Source organism: Propithecus coquereli, unplaced genomic scaffold (genome assembly GCF_000956105.1).
Source record: "Propithecus coquereli isolate 6110/MARCELLA unplaced genomic scaffold, Pcoq_1.0 Scaffold273, whole genome shotgun sequence".
Taxonomy (NCBI): domain Eukaryota; kingdom Metazoa; phylum Chordata; class Mammalia; order Primates; family Indriidae; genus Propithecus; species Propithecus coquereli.
Genome location: NW_012148319.1, coordinates 1113785 through 1135063, shown reverse-complemented (window position 1 = coordinate 1135063; position 21279 = coordinate 1113785). Strand labels below are relative to the sequence as shown.

General features: G+C 35.9%; 1 protein-coding gene across 1 annotated transcript in view; it reads left to right on the top strand.

Annotated features, from left to right (window-relative positions):
- Positions 1-21279, top strand: part of NPAS3 (neuronal PAS domain protein 3) — an 855986-nt gene that overhangs the window by 355740 nt on the left and 478967 nt on the right. The window lies entirely within an intron of this gene.

The following is a 21279-nucleotide window of genomic DNA, read 5'->3' as shown; positions in this document are numbered from 1 at the left end:
ATCATCAAAATTTGGCTTTGTTCTTAGTTTTTATTAGGTGGTTTCTGAGTGCACTGCTTTCTTATAACCTTCTCTACTATAGTCAGAAAATTGACTTTCTCTGACAATGAAGTTTCTGAAATCACCACTTTTCCCACTGTGAAGAAGATAGAAAAGGAAACAAAGGCGTATCCCTTTCATACAGTGGAAATATGATATTTCTCCATGGTGAAATAGCAGCCATGATTTCTTTAAAATCATCTCCTAAGTGGGAGTTGGACTACTTCCTGAGCAGAGAACAGTGGTTATCCCTGGAGTCATCCAGAAACAAGTTAGCAATAGTAGGGGAAAAAATCTAATTTTCAGATAGGGTATTTATCTTTAGATAACAAAAGCGTGGAAATACAATTTGTAATTTTAAAATAGGTGGTATATGAAAATAGGTAAAAAGAAATGAACTTTGCCGTTTTGGAATTATTTATGTATGGCAGGGGGAAGCTATGTGAAAATGGTTCTGGAGTAACCCTATCTCCTGGAAATGCTGTGAAGCTTTCTTTGCATTGTATGGGCATCTTGCTGCAAGCTCATTTTGTTGTTAAACATAAAGTTTTACAATGTAGATTGCACTGAGAATTTTTTAATGGAGCAATTTAGAGCAGCTGCAAATGGCTCTGGAATTCCCATGGATTAGTCTTCAGACTTTTCTGTGATTACAAATCCCACAGTGAAAGGAGGTGAGGCATGCAGGTCCTGGGAAGGTAGGGGTGTGAGCAACTGAGCAGGAAGGGAGAAAGACAGAGACTAACCCACAGGGACACACGCAGATGGACAGACTGCCTGGCTGACTACATGTGGGTGCTTTTACCTACCCCATTCCTGCCTTGTTTACCTACCCTATGTCATCCAAATTACCATCCCCCATCCTCTCCATGTTTACCTACCACAATCCTCCTTGTTTACTTACCCCCATGTCCTCCAAGTTACCTTACCTCATTCTTTCCGTGTTTACTTGCTCCATTCCCTCTATCTGTCTCTTCCACTGGTTCATGCAAGTCTAGAGCTGCTGCTACACCAAGCTTCAAGCCAGAACTCATCAGTGTACCCTTAATCTGGCTTCCTGTTAGAATTCAGAGAAGTACTTAGAATTAAGAGCTAAAAATTCCTCTTCTAGATGAGAAGGTGGAAGCTGAGAGAAAATAAAGACTAGTGCAGGGTTGAAGAACTGGTTAATGGTGAAACAGACTAGAATATAGGGGTCCTGAGATTCAGTACATGTATATGCCAATAAATTACATGTTTATGTTCTATTATTTTGTTCTATTTAATATTATATTTTGAGGTAATTTTGTGTATGCAATTTTTTCTTTTCTCAAAGGAAATCAAAGTTTCATGAACAGACCAACCATATCTCTTAGTAACAGTATCTACTGTTTATTGATTACTTATTAAGTGTGAGTGACTTTGCAATCATTTCCAACTTATTCATTGCCCACTTTCTCTGAAGTAAATGTTAGTCCAGAAGAGGAAACTGGTTTAGAGAGGTTAGATACCTGCACAGCTTGGCACAGGTGGTTGTGAGGAAGCCAGATCTGCATGGTCTGGTAATTCCGGGTCTTAATGACCACTTGAGAGTCTGAGCTCTTTTTCAGCACTCAACATTGCCCTCTCATCTGCTTCAGCCCTTATATGCATCTTCTGTGTACCCTGATTGCTGTTAATGAAAGCCAACCTTTCCTTGAGCTTCTGTCTTTTTCAAGACTTTCACATTTAAGAGTCTACACAAAGCCATTTGCCTTCATCTCATCTAGGTTGTGAACTTTGGAATGGGTAAGCATGTTGCCCAGGATGGATTAGGTTGTTCAGAGATGTTTATATTGAAATTATTAATATGTCAATACTACTTCAAAAATCCATTCTCTGCAACCACATGCAATGATGTGCTTGAATCCCAAACATGATGTTGAGTGAAAGAAGCCAGGCACTAAAGAGTAATACTGAACTATTTATATAAAGACAAAAATAAGCAAAACTAAATTATGTTAGAAGTCAAGAGGTTACAAGGAGGGTATAGGAAGAAAAGTTTTGGTGCTTACAACATTTACATTTTGTATGCATATCATACTTTGATATAAAGTAAAGACAGAAAAGAAAACCCAAAATACTGAAAAAAAATTCATTGTGCACATTTTAAGTTATTGTGGAACACAAGTCTAGAGTGAACCAACCTGAGGAGTGTTCAACAATGAGATGTCAACTAGCACAGTGCCTAGCGCTTAGAAAGTGGTCAGTCGATATTTGTTAAGTGTGCAGTTGGAATAAAAGAATAATTTTATGAAATTAGGATATCATGCCTAAAGCACACTATATGCTTTCCAGTCACTTAAGGAGAGAAATAGTGACATCTAACAATTTTTTATGTTAAAGATGTGCCATGTACTGTGGTAAGTGCTTCACGTGTCTTATTGTACAAAATTGTTATAATCTGTGAGGCATGAGTTTTTATCATTCCCATTTTGCAGATGAGAAAATCAGGTGCTAAAAGAGTTAAATTATTTGCTGAAAGCATGTGCCTAGTAAGTTTTGGAGCCAGGATTGAATACAGACATTCTGACTCCAGAGCCTCTGCTTTTAACCATGATGATACTATTACATGTGTGTGCATGCATGCATGTGGTACATATATCACACATATATAAAAAATTCAGTAGCTTTTCAAGCCCTGCCAAACATCATGATGACACCCTGCCCTTCATGAAACCCAGTGCAATGGCTGATAACCTACCCTTGCCAGCTCCACCTGTCTCTCTATACTATCACTGGACATTGGCTATGATCCTTCTTAGCCTGATGGTATCTCCCATTAAAATACTGTCACTACCAAGAGGGAGGCTCCTGTTTATCAGATATGCCCATCTCAGGTTTCAGTTTTCTAGTGGATGCTATCTTTTGTACTCTTGATCATCTTCTTGAGGGGGGAGAGGGACGGGTTAGAGCACTTTTTCTATATCCTTCCGGGAGCTGCATGCTTCATGATCAGTCCCATCAGGAAAATGATTGACTCAATACATGTATAGATTTATTATTCTGAAAACCTTAAATGTATCTATCACAGCTTTTTAAATTGCTTGAGTTCATGTTACCTGCCAAGACTGTCCACTATTAGCCTGAGGGTTTATGTAATATTCATAGTTCAGGTTATCAGTGTAAACCAAAACTCTAGAAAATAGACCCTGGAGGTACCAGCATGCTTTTCATTCCAGGATTGTATTTTACTTGTTTGAGTCTAGAATGGAAGTGGAGAGGAGAAATCCAAATCAGGAGTTACTATGCCTAGGAAAGAGAGCAAAACTAAGGAGAGACCAGCCTGCAGCATTTAGAATCCTCAAGGAAAAGGTGTTAAGCATGTTTTTCTTCCATGTAAGTGTATACTTTATGGGATTAATGGCAGATTTATTAAATTCAAATATGTATAAATAAATGGACACATGAGCTAATGCCAGCAGGCAGCTATATGGGTAGGTTAACAAAATATGCCCCAGTGCATCTTAGCAGTTGCATTTCCTTCCTGCCAATTGTATAATCAACCGCTCATTAGTCCAGGGAGCAACAATGATAACAACCTTCTTGCGCTATCAACCACACAAAAAAGAAAAAGAATTTTTAAACTTCATATATTGAATTTTTTTTTAAAGATGGGTTACTTTCTTCCATAACTGGATGCTTTGCCCTCAGAATCTGGTTTGCCACAGCTCAGAGAATTGTTTTGTGAGAACCTGATATTTTTACTTCTTACACCAAAGAATAGAATTTAGAAGTATCTGAATAATCCCTTTGTGACTCATTAATTTTAAACAGGCAGCATAATCGTTACAGATTTAACAAATAGAGAAACAAAGAATGAAGTAAAGAGAATTCTTTGTTGGAAGGGACTGTTTGAATTTAGCCCCCACTTGTTACGACTGTGTTTACGAGTCACATGGAGGTGGAATCTACAAGTAGTATCTAATTGCCCTTGTTAGTATGTCTGGACTTTGCAGTATGAATGGCTTTAATCTCTAAGGTGAACGGAAACTACCAATCTCATTCCACTTTGAATTATAGGTCCAATTCACCCTGTAGAGCCAGAGGGGAAAGTACTACCCCTATGCTTAATTTACTAAGCAGGCTAGCTTCTAGTTCTAGGGTTTAAAAGTATATCAACTTCTGTTTAGATAACAGATGAGGATGCTGTAAGAGAGAAGCATTATGGAGGTACGGTGATAACACAGATGGGTGCCTGTGCCTGGCTTTCTATATTATGTTTTTAAAGGCCTCATATCTCAGCCTGGACTTCATGTAGGAACACCAGGTCCGAGGTGAATCTGTTTCCTCTGATAGTAAAGCAGGGCAGGGCTGCATTAAGCAAGCAGTCTGTTCTTAATGTGTTTAAAGTCTCAGAAAGTGAACGTTGATTTTATAACTGTGGCCTGGATTTATTTTTCTCTAGCTTCAGCCTCAAGATGCGTATGAAAGAAATAAAATTTTAATAGAATGAGGTGAGGATGAAATTCCTCGTTAGTTAAAAATTAAATTAGCCAGACATTTTGTTTATTGTGGAAGTCTTGCAAGATCCACTAGTTTTATATTTTTGAGGTGTTTCACTTTCTGTTCAGGTACAAGCTGTCAATCAAGGCTAATCAAACTGGCACAGTTAACATGATACATCATAAAATTTCACAATAATGTCAACCTGTAATTCTGTCAATCTGATTAAGGGAAATGGGCTGAAAACAATATTGTCATTTTGTAATAACACTCAGAAGGTATTACAGAATAAAGTTACTATCATCTCCCATAACTCTGTGCCTGACTTCTACCAGAGGCAGCCCTTGCTGCCCACAAGTAGCTAGATGGCCAAAGCCATTCCTTGTTCTTACTTCTCATGAGATTTGGAATAGGGCCACATAAATGGAGCATGCTGCCCCACAGCATTTTTCCAGTCTCACCTCTTTGAAAAATCAAAAAGGATGCATTTCAGAAAACAGTGTCAATATTTTATACTACTTGCCTCACGTGGTATAATATGCATGGACGTTAAGTACCCTTATTTATTCAGTTAGCATACTTATTATACATATGTTCTGTTTTTATGAACTTATATTCTGGGGTATTTCAAAAGCATCCGTTTGAAAAAGCACTGCAGTTAACAGTAAAACACTGGCTGCCCGTTATACAAAGCGATAAAGCATGGCTTCCTCTGCAAACTTTATGTTTTGCTTTGCAGCCCCAGGGTATCATGGCTCCTCATTGAATTAGGAAAGATAATAGACTCTCAACTCAGGAAGCCCCTAGTCTTGGGCTCTGTACTTGACGTTCCCTGTGAATCCTTGCCTGGACATGTGAACTCTATTGAGTTGCCAGGTTTTCCTTATGGTCAGTATGGCTAAATTTTAATTCTTAAATACTCCTTTCTCTCATCAAAAACAAACAAAAAGTAAAACATAAAAACACCCTACATATTTTTTGTCATGGATATAGAATCAGATGTTTTTCTTTATTTTAAATATGGCCTGAAATATACTTTACAGAAAAGAAATTTTTTATCAAAGGAAAAGATTGGGCAGTTGGTGATTTTTAATTTTTATTTTTTCTTACTATTTTTAAGTTGAGCAGACTTCCTGCAGAAAGAAGCATCTTACCCAGGAGCAAATAAATAGATAAACTAGAGATTCTCTAGCTGATGTTGGAGCAGGAGTCCACACTAACCTCCCTCTGGCCCGTCCCTTCATGGGGCACATTTTGTAAATGGCTGAACTATGTGATTTCTCGTTTCCCATCCTAATAATTCCTATGCATTTTGGGGGAATATATTTTGTTGCTCTGATGTAAGACAAACTCTTTCAGAGGAAATTAATTAGCGAGGTACTAAAGGTTCAAAAGACTGAGAAATTTTCAGCTTATTAGTATCAATAGGGACGTACTTAAAGCTGCACAGGTATGTAAGGAAGACTAGGAAGCAGTCTTAGCAGTATTATTGCTGTGCTTGTTAGACAGGTATTCGAAATCTAACTGCCATAGCAATTGCTTCCATAGGCACTCTGATGACCCATCAGATACCCTAGTAGCTGTTTCCTTGGCATTGGGCGTCATCGGCTGTCTGTCCTACACAGAGCCTCAGCCGTACTATTGTTTTTGACCCACTCTCCTCATTTTGCCTGTATTCTCTGTTTACCCACAGTTTAATGGTTAAAAATCTTAAGACGTAGAAAAGAAAACTGGAGTCAAATGGATTAGAAATAAATATATGAAAAATCAACTTAAAAGCTTAGCAAAAGTTATTGTAAAACTTAATTTAGGGACAGAAAAAGATAAAAGTGTGTATGGTAGAGATGGTAAAATCCATCACTCTTTCTCTGTTTTCTTCCCTTTTCTCGATAAACATTTATTGAGCATTTATTTAGGTTAAAAAGTTGACAGATGATGAAAATACTATTAAATCATTCTAAAAACTTTTTGAAAGAAGAATATGACTCAGGTGATATAGTGAGCATAATGAGTGATTTTAAAACAAGGAAAAAAGCAGGATGGCACCCAGGATTTCCTAAATTAGTTTTAAAGAAGGTGTTCAATAATATGGTGGAAAGCTAAATAATACAGTAATTGGTGCAAAGGGAAGACTTCTCATGAATGGTAGATAAGCTACCTTGAAGAGGGTAGAGGAAAGGATCTTGTCGTTATAAAAGGATATAATTAACTTAAAAGAGATATGCAAAATTCCAAAAATTAGAATGCTGTAGTTTGCATTATGGCCAAGTTCAAGAGGTCAAAATAATACTAATTTTACTTCCAGCCATAGTTAAGAGTTCAGAATTAATAAGCTAGAGTCTTAAGGTAATATAAGAAAATAAACAGAGGTTTGTTAGTGGTTGGATGGCTCAGGGTAAAAGAATCTTTGACCACTAATATATGGATCATTAATCCAGTAAGACAACATTTATTGAACAGTTGTAGGCAACATGCTGTGCAGGTGCTAAATAGGGCAAGATGTGTAAGAGAATGTGCACACAAATAACCGTAGAATAAGGCTGAAAACAGTGGTGCCATGAAAAAAAACAAATTTTGTGCAACCGAAGAGAGAAGGCTTACTCTTTGCCTGGGTAGTAGGGGATGGCTTGATGGAAAGTGTTTCAGGGGTGTTGTTGTTGCACTTGTACTGTAGTCTGAAATCTTTACCGCGGAGGCATGGTCTTGCCCTGGACTACCTCTCTAGCTTCTGCCTTCTCTCTGTTGTTTACCCACATTAGCCTTCTTTCAGTTTCTTGGAGTCTACATGTTCTTTCTCTCTGTTGCCTACAGACATAGCTCCTTTTGTCTGGAATTCTCTATCCCAGTGCCCCCTTCTTTTACCTATTTTATTTTGGTTGTTACTTCCCATCTCATCCAAAATATGAATTCCTCTGGCAGCCTTTTGATGCCCCATTCTACGTCTGATTCCTTTGTTGTACACTCTCAATGGCTTGATTCCTTCCCTCCACAGTCCTTGTAATTATACATCCATTAGTATGATATATTGTTTAATACTTGTCTCTTCCACTGACAGTAGCTCCATGAAAGCGGGGATCATTATCTGTTTTTGTTTGGCTTTGTGTTCCCAGTACCTGGTGATTGGCAGGTATTAATCACATGGGATGCTCTAAATAAACATCACTACCTATAAATAATTGAGGCTTGATTGTCTTTTCCCAAATTTTAAAGGCATCTGTATTTTTCGAATGAAGAAGTGTCTATGCAGGGCCTTAAAACATGAACAGGAATTGCAATTGCCCAAACTGCAAAGTAAGGGAAGAACATTGGCAAATATCAGTGATGAATGTGTCCTCATCAAGAGACTGATGAGTTATGCTTTTGCCTGAAGCCACCTGAAAGGAAGGTGGGGCCTTTGGAGTACCTTGCCCTCAAGTGTGATGCTGTGGTGTTTGGGATCTTTTAGTGGAGTTTGGACTCTTGGAAAGCGACCTTTAAAATAATAGATTAGGGGATATAAGTGAAATTTTCTTACATGGATATATTGTATAGTGGTGAAGTCTGGGCTTTTGGTGTGCTACCTGTTACCTGAGGAATCTACATTGTACTCAATGGGTAATTTTTTGATGCCTCACTCCCCTTCCACCATTCCATCTTTGGAGTCTCCAGTGTTTATTTTTCTAATCCATATGACCGTACATACCCATAGCTTAGCTCCCACTTATAAGTGAGAACATACAGTATTTGATTTTCGATTCCAGAGTTACTTCATTTGGGATAATGGCCTCCTCTTCTATCCAAGTTGCTGCAAAATACATTATTTCATTCTTTTTTATGGCTGAGTAGTGTTTCATGGTATATATATATATATGTATATACCACATTTTCTATATCCACTCATCGGTTGATAGACACTTAGGTTGATTCCATATCTTTGCAGTTGTGAATTGTGCTGCAGCAAACATATGAGTGCAGGTGTCTTTTTGATATACTGATTTCTTTTCCTCTGAGTAGATGCCTAGTAGTGCAGTTGATGGATCAAATGGTAGATCTACTTTTAGTTCTTTGAGAAATCTTCATACTGTTTTCCATAGAGGTTGTTCTAATTTACATTCCTACCAATAATGTATAATAAGCATTGTCTTTTTACTGCATCCATGCCAACCAACATCTATTTTTTTTTTAATTTTTAATAATGACCATTCTTACTGAGGTAAAATGACATCTCACATGGTTTTAAGTTGCATTTCTCTGATAATTAGTGATTTGGAGCATTTTTTCATGTTTGTCCCTTTTTATATCTTCTTTTGAGAAATGCTCATGTTTGCCTACTTTTTAATGGAGTTATTTGTTTTCTTGCGGAGTTGAGTTCCAAGAATGACTTTTTAGGACCTTAAGAAGGAAAGATAATTTTATAGAAAAAATAGATTAGTTTTATTTATTATAAGCTAAGATTTACAAAAGGATTTCAACAAATTATGTTGTTGGGATCTCCAAAATGTAATTATACAAAAATAATACTTTCAACATGAAAATGAATTTCAAACATTAAGTGTCTATTACATGTAAAATGTGAAACACCAGTCTGGCTACTATGTGGAGATGAATAAAATATGACCATTATCCCCTTCCTGATGAAGAAATGTGGGGGAGATTATTACAGTATACAGCACAAAATGATAAAATTTCCCAAAATAAGGCTGGGATAAAGTCATGCTCTGATGACCAAAACCAGGATAACTACCTCCCAGCTCCTATAAAGTAGTGACTTACGGATAAGCCTGAAAGTTGATGTCTTCAATTTCTACCATCCGAGAAGAGACATTAATAAAAGACTTCATTTTAAAAGCCCTTTCCTGAGACTAAAAGCCTGTCCCTGTGTGCTACACATGGCTGGCTGTCATTTCTATCCGGACCCACCCTTTCTTCCCTCAGCCTTCCAAATAGCATTCTGAAGATTCCAAAAATGAGGCAAATCATACTCTTCAAGTTAAGAATTCACCAGCAAACTAGTTAAATACAAAGAAGAGCTGCTTATTGCTGTTAACATCAACTTCACAGAATAACTTAAGGCTCAATTGGCTAGGTGAAGCATATAGATTAGCTCTCAATAAGCATCACTGCCTATGAATAATTGAAATTCGATGATCCTTTTCCCAAATTTTAATTAGTATACTTATGCAACGTATTTTGTTTTAATTCAAAAATGTTTATAGAGTCCATAAAGAATGATACACGATTCAAACATTTATCCTAAAAAGAATAAAGGTTTCATTTGCTGGCTGAGAGTTCAGGATACTTTCTCCGTGAAGGACAGTATTGCTCACTTATAAAAAGTTTAGACAATTAGAATGCAATGGAATGAAATCAGAAGTCCTGTTTGTTTTGGCCAGCTAAGACTTCAATGCGGTGTCACTGTACAAGTCAAAGAATGTTAACTCATTTGATCATGTATGCTGCAGTGCTTTGCAAAATCCTTAAGCAATATAAGACATAACATATTCTGCCTTTATAAATTACTGAAAAGTGAAGAACCTTAGTTTCTTCCAAATGTTTCCCTGAAACAAAACAGTAAAAAATGCAAGCTGTGATTAAGTATTTAGGAATTAGACTTGATTTTCAGATGTTAGTATACCAGCAGAATGAGTTGAACCTTAATTTTCTCATGTAAAGAATATTCACAAAAATTTATATTTAATTCCTATAAAAGATACTTTTTCTCCATTGATGATTTTGCTGTTATTCCAATGTTTCCTTTTATAGCTATATATTTATATAGATGTTATTCACTATGTACACATGTACATACATATACCCCAATAAACACACACACCCACTTTACTCAGTAGTGAAAACTTCACCTAAAAGGTTGTAATTTTCCTTCATAAATGCAGATTCTTCCATGCCTACCTGTCTGTGCCTTTGCAACATTTCTTTTCTGGTGTGTTAATTCAATGCACTGATTTAAATCTATTAAGCCCAATGGAGTTCTATGTGTCTTAGATAATGTAGCCCTAACAGATGAGGGCACCTGGGCTGCAGCTGCTCACCATCACTGTGTCACAATTATGTTTGGCTGTAGATATAACTACCTACATTATAGAGCTTGCATCCAGATTTGCCAAGTCTGCAGAAAATTTGGGTGTCCTGTGATAGCCACAGAATTCTGAAGTAGAAATATTTTCAACTCCATTCTTTTTAGTTTATGCATAATTAGAAACATTCAGTTTAGGTTTATCATTCAGTAAATGATAAAGTTGTGGTTAAGAATTTTATGAGTCTGGATAAAATTATATTTGTTTTTCTGAGGAGAAAACTGGGAGCCACCTATGGATTAAAAGAGTCTTTTCTGTCCAATCTATTGACTCAGGTTAACTAACCAAGCTCTGTTTCTCCAAGAGGCCAAGAGGAGGGTCTATACTTGGGCCAGTGAGTGGTGCTGGATTTTATTTTAGAAAATTCATTCTTTTCTTTCCTATAATGCTCAAGAACCTATTTCTCATCCTTTTTTTCCCTCTCTGCACACTTAGTGATGACATATGTAAAATCGAAAGAGTTTGATTTGACATAAACTGTAAACATAACTAGAATGAGGCTATACTGCCTATAAATGAGTTGAGAACATAGACTTGAAATGCACACTTTCTCTTTCTGATCCTAGCTCTGCCCTTGACTGGGAGTGTTATCTGAGGCAATTACCTACCTTTCTTTGCCTCGGTTTCCACGCTCATAAAAAGAAGAACTCTACCTCTGGGTTGTTGTATTAAATAAATTAATATACAGAAAGTATTTAGATTTATGCTATGCACTATATCATATATATACCATATCATAAATGTACTATATCATAAGCTCCCAATAGATGTCATTTATTGTAATTATCTGGAAATGTTTATATATACTATTATTCAGAATATAACAAAGAAAAATCACAGAATAAAAGTGTTTGATTCCCATAACGAATAAAGGAAGACTTTTATTTTCTTCCTATAGTTCTCTTTTACTCTTATTTACCATTCTTTTTTACTTGAAGATGCTGAGTATGTGTTTCACCAAAAATGTTCTTCAGTAGCCATGATCTTCCGAATTTGATGCATGGCGAATGCAGGAAAATATAAAATAAAAAAATACACACACAGAATCATACTAAAATAAATATTTTGAGTTCTTCTTGGCCCTGCTGCTTGCATATAAAAAGGATCTCATCCTTCCATGAGGAGAAAATGGGAGCGCTGACATTTCCAGCTCTTTCCAGAGAACCTTTCTGAGTTCCCTAGTTCCCCGGTGTTGGAGCCTTGTGCGGCAGCCGCAGCGTGAGAGACGTTATTTATCATCACGGCCAGCGTCGCTTCAACTGTTCCAAGTTTTTAGGCTGCTGGAGATGAGTCCTTCTCTGCCTTCCTTTCGGATTGGTTTTGTAGAGGTGTACATACTGGAGATTTATTCACACACAGTGCAATGTAGGGAGCAATTGATTTTTAATATTTTTGAGGCACTTTGTGCGGTGGAAGGTCTTTTGTGGTTTCCACTAAACCATCCAGATGTTTGGGTCCCCCCCCCGCAATTAGCTCTTTCAGATTGTGGCAGAATAAAGACTAAGTATCAGAGAAATCTTCAGAAACTGCTCTTTAGTGTCACTTTTGCCTGCTAAACTTTCTAACCATTTTTAGAAATTATTGTAACTTGATGACCAATTTACTTTACGTTTACATGAATAAATGAATATGTTGAGACCACAAGTGTGTTTATTTCTACCTCTTGTTAACCTTTTTCTCTCATCAAGGTCTATCCTATCGTATTTGTTTTCCCTTTCCGTCTAGTCTCTGGGTATATACTATGTACAGAGAGAGATATAATACAATATTTATTTTAAAGGATTCTAGGAAGATAACATATTGGGGAAAATGTAGGTTAATAATGAGATGTGTAACATTCGAAGTCCTTTCCCATGCAGAGGAACAAAGGTAATAAATACTACTTATGAGCTGACCATATTTTTTATTAATGACTAAACATGGTATCTGGAATTTGAATAATTAGAAAATCAGGAACAGAAATGATTCTTCCTTCTTTTCCTATTTGCCAACCCTAGCCATATCCTGTAATGGTGACCGCTTCAAGGGGTGGCCTTGGGGGGCCTGTATTCTTATAAAAATCTGTGCTACTGTCAAGTCACCCCAAATTAATATGCAACGTAAACTTAAAAAGTGGGATTTCTATGCACATGAAGCTTCAAGACAGATCTGCTTGTACTCCTTCCAATGCATTCTTGCCTTTAAGGCCCCAAATGTAGAATTTCTGGAGCTGTCATTGTTCTATATCCATATACAGAAGTTAAGCTGTGCTGTAATAGTGAACATGTTACTTTGGCCACCTAGTAGTGTTCATTCACCCTTCTCCTGATGTTAATATTTTAGTTTTCTTGTGAGGTACCATCTTCATCCTACATCTTGGCTGCTGAGTTTGGGTAGTTATTTTCACTTGTGATCCTGGGAATGGGTTTGTGATACAGTTTTCCTAGATAGAGCTCTGGATGCTGCTGGCCCTGCCATGACGAATGGTTTAGCAGTGGACATATGAGTCCTTTGCTGGGCAATTAGAAGAAAAGCACACCCTTTTCTATTGGATTTGAACCTAAGAAGATACAGCTTTGGCAGTATTGGCAGCCATCTTACCACCTTGTGAAACATGAGCTTACAGTCTGTCAAGCGGAAGGCAGAGCTGGGAGAGGGAGAGAATCCCAATCCTCCTGACATAATTTGAGCTCTGAATAAAGCCTTACCTGCTAGATGCCAGTTTTCTTTTTGTGTGTGTGTTTAATTCTAAGCCGAGTTGGAAATATGATTCTAGAGGATTTTTTCTTTGGAATGGAATAAAATTAAGACTTAGGAAAATATTTGGAACATTACTTGACCTTATTCAATAAAGTATTGCAGTAGTTAAGTTCAATACAGGGGTTTCTGAGTAGGAAGTGATTTCTGTAAGTACCAAGCACATGTGTTATAGGTCATGCAAAAGATGTAATTTAATTATATATGTGGGTTATACTTATGGTAATTCAAAACCATGGCATAGAGGTTAACTTTTAAATTTGAACAATGACAAGATTTGTCAATATTTCAGGAACCATTCAAGACCATTCCCAATATCTTAATTAAAATGGACTTTGGATATCTTTCTTTGTGATTAAAAAGTGGTCAAAGATTTCAGTTCATATTTGACTAGAAACTTGAGCATCATTAAAATATCTAGGATACTATTATGTAAGTAAAAAACGTCACTTGATTTGCATATCTATTTATGCAAGTCTTATTTCCAAATACATTTAAGAATACATTAAACTGTGCTTTTCATTGGTTTTTATGCTTTGAAGTTGAGCTAGTAAAACAAAGCTTGCTTTCAGTAACTACCCCGTAATATCAGCCTAACTGTTATAATGAACTACCACATAATATCACCCTAACTATTGGGATTTAACAAAGCAACTATGATGCCACATTATTCCTTAAATTACCACCGGTTGACTTCTGTAGCATGATACTTGAAGCATGCAAGGTGTAGTCCACTTTAAAGTTTATAAAACTTCAAAATTCTACTATCATGCTAATAAACTTCCAGGGTATAGTGGGAAGTCTTGTGAGACTTCAGTGGTGTACTTTGCCAAACCTCCCAGAGCTAAGCATGGTGGAATTGAAGGGTAAAATGTCATTTGGATTTGAATTTAACTACATGATTGTTTGTGAAAAAGTTTATATGCTTTTATAGCATTATTAAAACACTCATAGGGGCACAGACGTTCAGATATCTTAAAGTACAAGAATAATGCCGAGGATGAAACAAATCAGCAGCATAAACTCCTAATTCTGTATACGAATAAGCATATTCATTTTTAGTATTTTTACAGTTATCATTGTTTTCCCATGGCATTTTGATGGGTACTAACTTTCTTATAACTACATGCATTTGTTTTCATAGAACAGAAAAGAAATGGACCAAGAGTTGTCCCCAGTGAATGTTGACCTATTTTTGGCATAACTTATAAGTTGATGTGCTCTCCTATCAGTGGCTCGCTTTCGCTCCAGGCTTTATGAAGGAAGGCACCAGGTCTGTTTTATTCACTAATATATTCTCAGGATCCAAATGGGTTCTCAGTATATGTTTTTGAATAAATAAATGAATTAATGAATAATTAATGAACAAATTAAAGAACAGAAATAGGTTCTCGAAGAGGATTTAGGAGGGGAAGATTTGGATATAGCAACTTGTACGTAGGTGGATGTGAAAACAGAATTTTTTTCTACTAGTAAGACTGGCATTATTAAGGAATTAGGAAGACTAGGGAAGAGCACGGAGCAAATGGACTCCTTAGAGCACTGTGGTGAAAGGAATAGGTTAAGGTCTGAGAGCAAGGACATATCTAGGCTGCAGCTGGGAACTAAGTGAAACTCAAAAAATGATGGATGAGAATTCAGAAATTAACAAGGGTCAGTGGTGGCCAGAAGAAAATCGAAATGAATTGTAACATGGGGAAAAACAGTGAAATCCAACCATCATTTTGAGTCCATGCATCAAAATGTGAAAAGTAGTTCATGAAAGAAACTGAAATGGAGACTTATTTTGGGGTTTTGGAAGAGGACAGTTGTAAATATACTAGAAGGGCATAAAATAAAGTATAGACTGACCTAAACTTTATTAGATCAAAATACCCAAAAGTTAAGCCAATTTCCAGAGCAATAACTTTGTTCCCACTAACAATCTACATTACTACATAAGTCTCCTAGTAGTAATACCAACAGGTATTAGTTCCTATACTATTATCATTATACAGTGATAATACGGCTAGTTCAAAATTTCTATGGTAGATGGAAATACTCCTGGCTAGCAAGAGTTATTTTCCCAGTTCACATTTCCACACAGAGCAGCTACACTCTGTATTTTCGAGTCCTGTGATGATATGGTTGTGCTTGGAAGTGCCTGTAAGCTGCTTTACTTTTATTACTGCCTTTGTATATTATTCTTTTCTATTAGCACCAAGAAAGTTGTTGGCATCGACAGCCTTGATCAAGCTTAGTCATGGCTTTTTGTCTTCTTTAAAAATAGCTTCTCACAACTATTGTATTTGGGAAAGCTGTTTACATTTGGTGACTTTAGCCATCAGGACTTGTACTTAACTATGTAAGATGGACTTTAGAATTTTTCCCCCAGATGTTTTTCCTCTTTTTAATCCTCAAAGTAGTATGGTAAAATTTAGAATCTTCATTCTAGAAGTTTTTTAGAAATAGAAGTCTAGAAGTAAACTTTTTAATGGGGCGTAGGATTGTTGTATTCCAGCAGAGAGGATACTAAAGTAATTGTTAGGATAATTATGTAAAACGGCAGTTGATTATAGATTTATAACTTAAAGAGGAAAATTAGAACTTATTCAAAGTTTAACTTACTTTAAAAATCTGTAGAACATTTAAAAATACTAATATCAATTACTAAGAAATATTTACCATGTAAATTTCTGACTCTTAAACACACTATAAAAAAAAATAAAAGTTCAGCCTGCAAATATTACATTTGTAAAGAAACATTACTACATAGGTTTAGGTAATCAGCATTATTCTACAGTAGTTCTTTGATTTCTAGGTTCTTTTCTAGATTTTCCAGGACTTTTAGGAAACAACAGAAAATGGCCATTTTTTTAAATATTAGCAAATGTAGATGGATGTTCTAAAATTATGAATAATAGAAAACTAAATAAAACCTAAAAATAGGTTTGTTGCCTCAAAGTAGCTATTCATAGCATTAAGGGATAAGTGCTTTGGAGGAAGGAAGTGATATGTCTTACTGTGTATCATGATAATGTTTATTGGAGAACAGCAGTCATGATGAATTAATGAAGAAAGTAAGATTTCTCAAATTCCAGTAACTTGTCTTCTTGTGTTTTTATTGTTGGGAGATAACAATTTATGGGACAGAAATGTAGAAATTCACCACCAAGTTTTATTTTCAGTTTTTATTAATTGGTGACTTTAAGGTCTTGAGAAACCCCCTCAGCGGTTCTGCTATGGAGTTCACTCTTGGAAACCATTCATGAGATTTAAAGAACTTGAACTTGAGCTATTTGTAATAGTCCATGCTTGATGAGATGCTGGAATCTTCTATAAAAGTGGATTTCATTTATCCTTTTTAACTCTTTTTAAGCTATTTCAAATAGAAGTTAAATTATGTAGTTTGAATCCTATTTTAAGTCACCTTAATCTTAGTTGTAGAAAATTGGTCCTCAGTCACATCCCTATTTCCTTATATTGGTATCTGTGAAACACAGCAAGCATGCTAAAATAGCAGGGTATAGGTGGTTGATTAACATCTAGTAGCCTAGAATTTTATCTGTCCGTACATTTTTGTTTACATCACCTGCTAACTTTAAAGAATTTAGATTAAGAACAAAGGAAAAAATTTTTTCCTTAGGGCTACATATGTGATGTTGACTCTATTATTAATTTCTAATCATATGTTCTGAGAAATTATTGGTACTACTTATATTTTAGCTTAAAATACTCATTTCTAAATAATGTAATGGTATTAATTAGGCTTATTTAGTATACATAAGCTGTGAGGAAATACTCTAAGAAATTTTATGTCTGTGTGTTTATTTCATTTTCTATAAAAACACCTCCTTGTATTTGTAAATATCTATTCTAACAAGTGTTCCTAGGGTTGGTGAAATTATTATATAAATTTTTACATACATGAAGACTGTCAGTAATATGGAATCATCATATTGCTTTCTAAACATCCTAAACAGCTACCATTTACTCAATCCCAATTACATATATATTATAGTTATCTGTAAATGTCCAGTATTGGAGTGGGTTTGTCTTGAGGCAGAAGTAGACAAGAGGCAATAATAACTAGGCAAATAATCATATTGCCCTGGAGAAAGGGAAGGATTTAAAAGCTAGAAAACAGTGATAAAGAGGTGGATGTTTTTTAAAAGTGTGGGATTAGGGCTAATAGAATGGATGAAGTAGAGGGAAGGAATTGTTATTTTTCCTAATCATTATTGTAGTCCAAATAAATAATATTATAATTATTTGTTTGCTTTATTATTATTTAAATAGTTATCTTGCCTGCTAAATTAGCTATATGTACTTAATCAGAGAAGAAAGAAATTAAAATAATTTATCTGCCAAATTTGCCTAACTTCTTTAAGGCAATTCTGTTTTTAATGAAATACCAATGTGGAAATCAACATAAAAGCGACTGATTTTTAATCTAGACAGGAAGTTCTCACCTTGCAAAGACTAAAAAAGGACAGTATCATTTTCCACCTGAAATCTATTTTATTTTCACTTTCAGTGGAACTCTTATTAACAACTTGAGTTTTTGTAAGTCAGAAGTCATATTTGATTTTTAAAACAAATCAAGTAGGTATTTCCTGATTATATTTTTACTACAACTGTTATGTTGGGGAAATTTTTTAAGACAAGTAATTGGAAATGAAGAGATTGATTATAGCTATACCCAGGTTTTTATAGCCTTTAAAAAATACCACCATCATATTTTTAATTGAATGATTAAATCAATCAATGGTATACCAAAGGCTATGTAGAATCTCATTGGATTCTCCAAACTCTTTCTACCAGTGAGTTATATTATTATGACATATAGAAATAACCATATTGTCTGTTCAGGAAACATGTCTACCAAAAGTTAAAGCTGACACAATAATTTCAAAGAAAAGTTCTACCACTTCTTATATGCCTGGTATTCTCTGAATCTAAGTTTAGGGCAAGAAATAACACTGGCTGTTTAATTTGTTGGTTTACTTATGTTATGCTGGCCCAGGAGTAGGGCGGGGAGGTGGTTGTGTGTTTTTGGTTTATTAGACCAGTATTATATATTATTATATTATTTCATTTAAACACAATTACTGTATAGTATTTTTCCCATATTCTTAAGATTGGGCCAAATGAAAGTAAAATATTTAAGCTAGTGCATAAAGAGGATGACGAATCAATGATATAATGATATAAAAGAGCAACACATGAAAATGAACGTTCTTAATATCTGACCCAAACTCACTTCAGGTTATTTTTATCTCTTTCCAAGAATGCCTGTTATTTAATTAGTAAGAAATGCTATGACACTGTAAGCTTTAGCTATAAATAATGTTTTTTTCTCATAAACTGACCTAGCGATATTAAATTGGTACGAAGCTCAAAATCAGTATTTAACATTTAATGGAACGAACAAACTAATTCTGCAATTTAACTCAACATTTGCAGTAAGATGACTTGTACCCTAATGGCTTGTAATTAATTTTTCTGAAAATCATATTTATGATAGTCTGCAGATTCGGGGCTTTATCTAATACATAATGTTCATTTTGAGCCTTTAATTGCATTTAAATTAAAATTGGCTTAGCAGGAAGATGAATTGTGGGAATGCATCAAACCACCCAGCATGTCCTGAAGATGTGAGCCTGAAAATGCAATTTGGTGGAGATGTGCAGAATCATTTGGAGTTCATTAATTTTTATTGCACAGGTAGTTTTACTAAAGTAGGTTATTTTCTTTGAAATTTATATTTATGTTTATGTCAATAGCTGAATATTGTATTAGCCCTTACATCTATTAGAGTTTATTAACCTGGCCTAATGGAGGTTGTTCATATTGAGAAGAGAGATAATTTGTGTTTGCCCCTCATTCTGATTTGGCGAGACAGGTACTGTAAGAATGCATTTGGGGGTGGGAGGGCCGGGAAGGGGAACAGAGTCTCTGTGGAGAAAGTGAAACAAGTGTCTCTTCAGGTTTCAGAGTGAGCACTCTAGAAGAACCAAATGAGGGCTCCTCTGAGAAGACATTCTTACCGCCAACCTTCTGAGGCCTTCCAGGCTCAATAATCTCTTTTCCTTTGGGTGACTAAGGTTCTGACCTGGCCACTGCAATGAAGGCTTATTGATGTGTAACTCCGTTCGGTGGTTTAGTGTGCCTGGGCTTTGTCCAGCCAGCTTGTAAGTGATTCCTTAACTTGCAGATGCTACTGAGGTTATCCAATTTAATTATAATGTCACTTTACAATTATAAGGGAAAAGAGGTTTTTGCGTTGTCTAATGAATACAAATTGTCCACAATTTGAAAATACAAAGAAATAAAAATTAACATTTTTCCTCTTTGCCAGAGAATTTACATTTGTGCAACTGATACTAATAAGTAAAATAATTCCATTACCTAAATTCATTAAACACATGTGCTTTTTATTTTGGAGATTGTATATCATTCTTATTAATAAAATGATATTGTTAGCATTTGCCATTCTGGACTCATTTTTCCCCCTTTGCAGACAGTGTAATTAGGGGTGGAAAAGCTTCAGGATGAGCAAATGCCTGCTATAGAAATGAATTATATAATTGTGGTAATGATTTTCCCTAAAACTCTTTCTGCTAACTGTAACATTTTTCACCTCACCAGGTTTTTTTTTTTTTTAATGGATATGTGTTCGTGTGCACGCACGCGTTTGTGTGCTGTCGTTTGTGTGCTGTCTTATTTCATGAAAATGTGGAACTAGTTCTCCATTCTGACAATCTGTTACAAGTTCCTAGTTTGTGGCCGGAGATGATGGAAGCCCATATTCATTTAATATTTGCCAATCAGAACATGACAGAGGTATTGCTTATTTTCTCATTTCATCACTGAAGCATGCTGTTGTAGTTTAGTCCCTAATTACTCTCAGACTGAGACGCTCCAAATATCCCCATGGTGGTAATATTTTCCTGCCTGGGTGAGTCATTATGTCGTTTGGCAGACTGAAACACCAGCCTTCCGTTGTTGGAACACTACCCCTCGTGTAGCACCACATCCTTCCCTCGGTGCTGTCTGCCCCGCAACTTGGGTCCTGCTGCGACATTTCAAGCTATCCTGTACGCAATCACGTTGGCCTGCCTTCTCTCTGACTGATTGGACCGCTGCCAGTTCCCTCTTCAGGGCCAAGGACAGGAGAATGGGGGGTATCTGAATAGAACTGCTTAATGATCTAATGGACCAGTGCCTCTCTCCCGCTGAGCGAGAGGGCTTATTTGTTTGCTGGTTACAGGAAAGGTCAGGGAAATCCTTTTCAACAAAGGCTGTGACAGTGAGAATGTGCAATACCATACATTACTGGTGTTTGAATAACTTAATACCTTGGTGCACCCCACCCCCAACAACAAAACCAAACACTTTTTGGTCTTTATTTCATTTTCAGTACCCTCCAGATGGCAGAAAATGGAAGTGATGAAGCTTGAGTTCACACAATAGTTTATACCAAATGCCAGATATCAGGAAGCTTCACAGGTATTCAGTTCTGAAGAGAAATGAAGTTCAGAATTTTGGAAATAGCCAGCATTTTCTATAGGGACTGTTACATAATTATTTACATAATTATTATAATATAATAAACCTTCAGGGATATACAACATTTTATTTAGTGGAACTTGAAAATGCATTACTTTTGGTTCAGAGGTATGTTTCTTAAGTAATTTTCCTAGCTGATCTGTTTGCATTTCATCAGAATAACCACAAATAACTACTTGCTGCAACATACTGGGAAGTTTTGGATAAAAGCTTTTGTAGGCCAAGTGCAGTGGCTCACGCCTGTAATCCTAGCTCTCTGGGAGGCCGAGGCCGGTGGATTGTTTGAGCTCAGGAGTTCGAAACCAGCCTGAGCAAGAGTGAGACCCCGTCTCTACTAAAATTAGGAAGAAATTAATTGGACAACTAAAAATATACAGAAAAAATTAGCCGGGCATGGTGGCGCATGCCTGTAGTC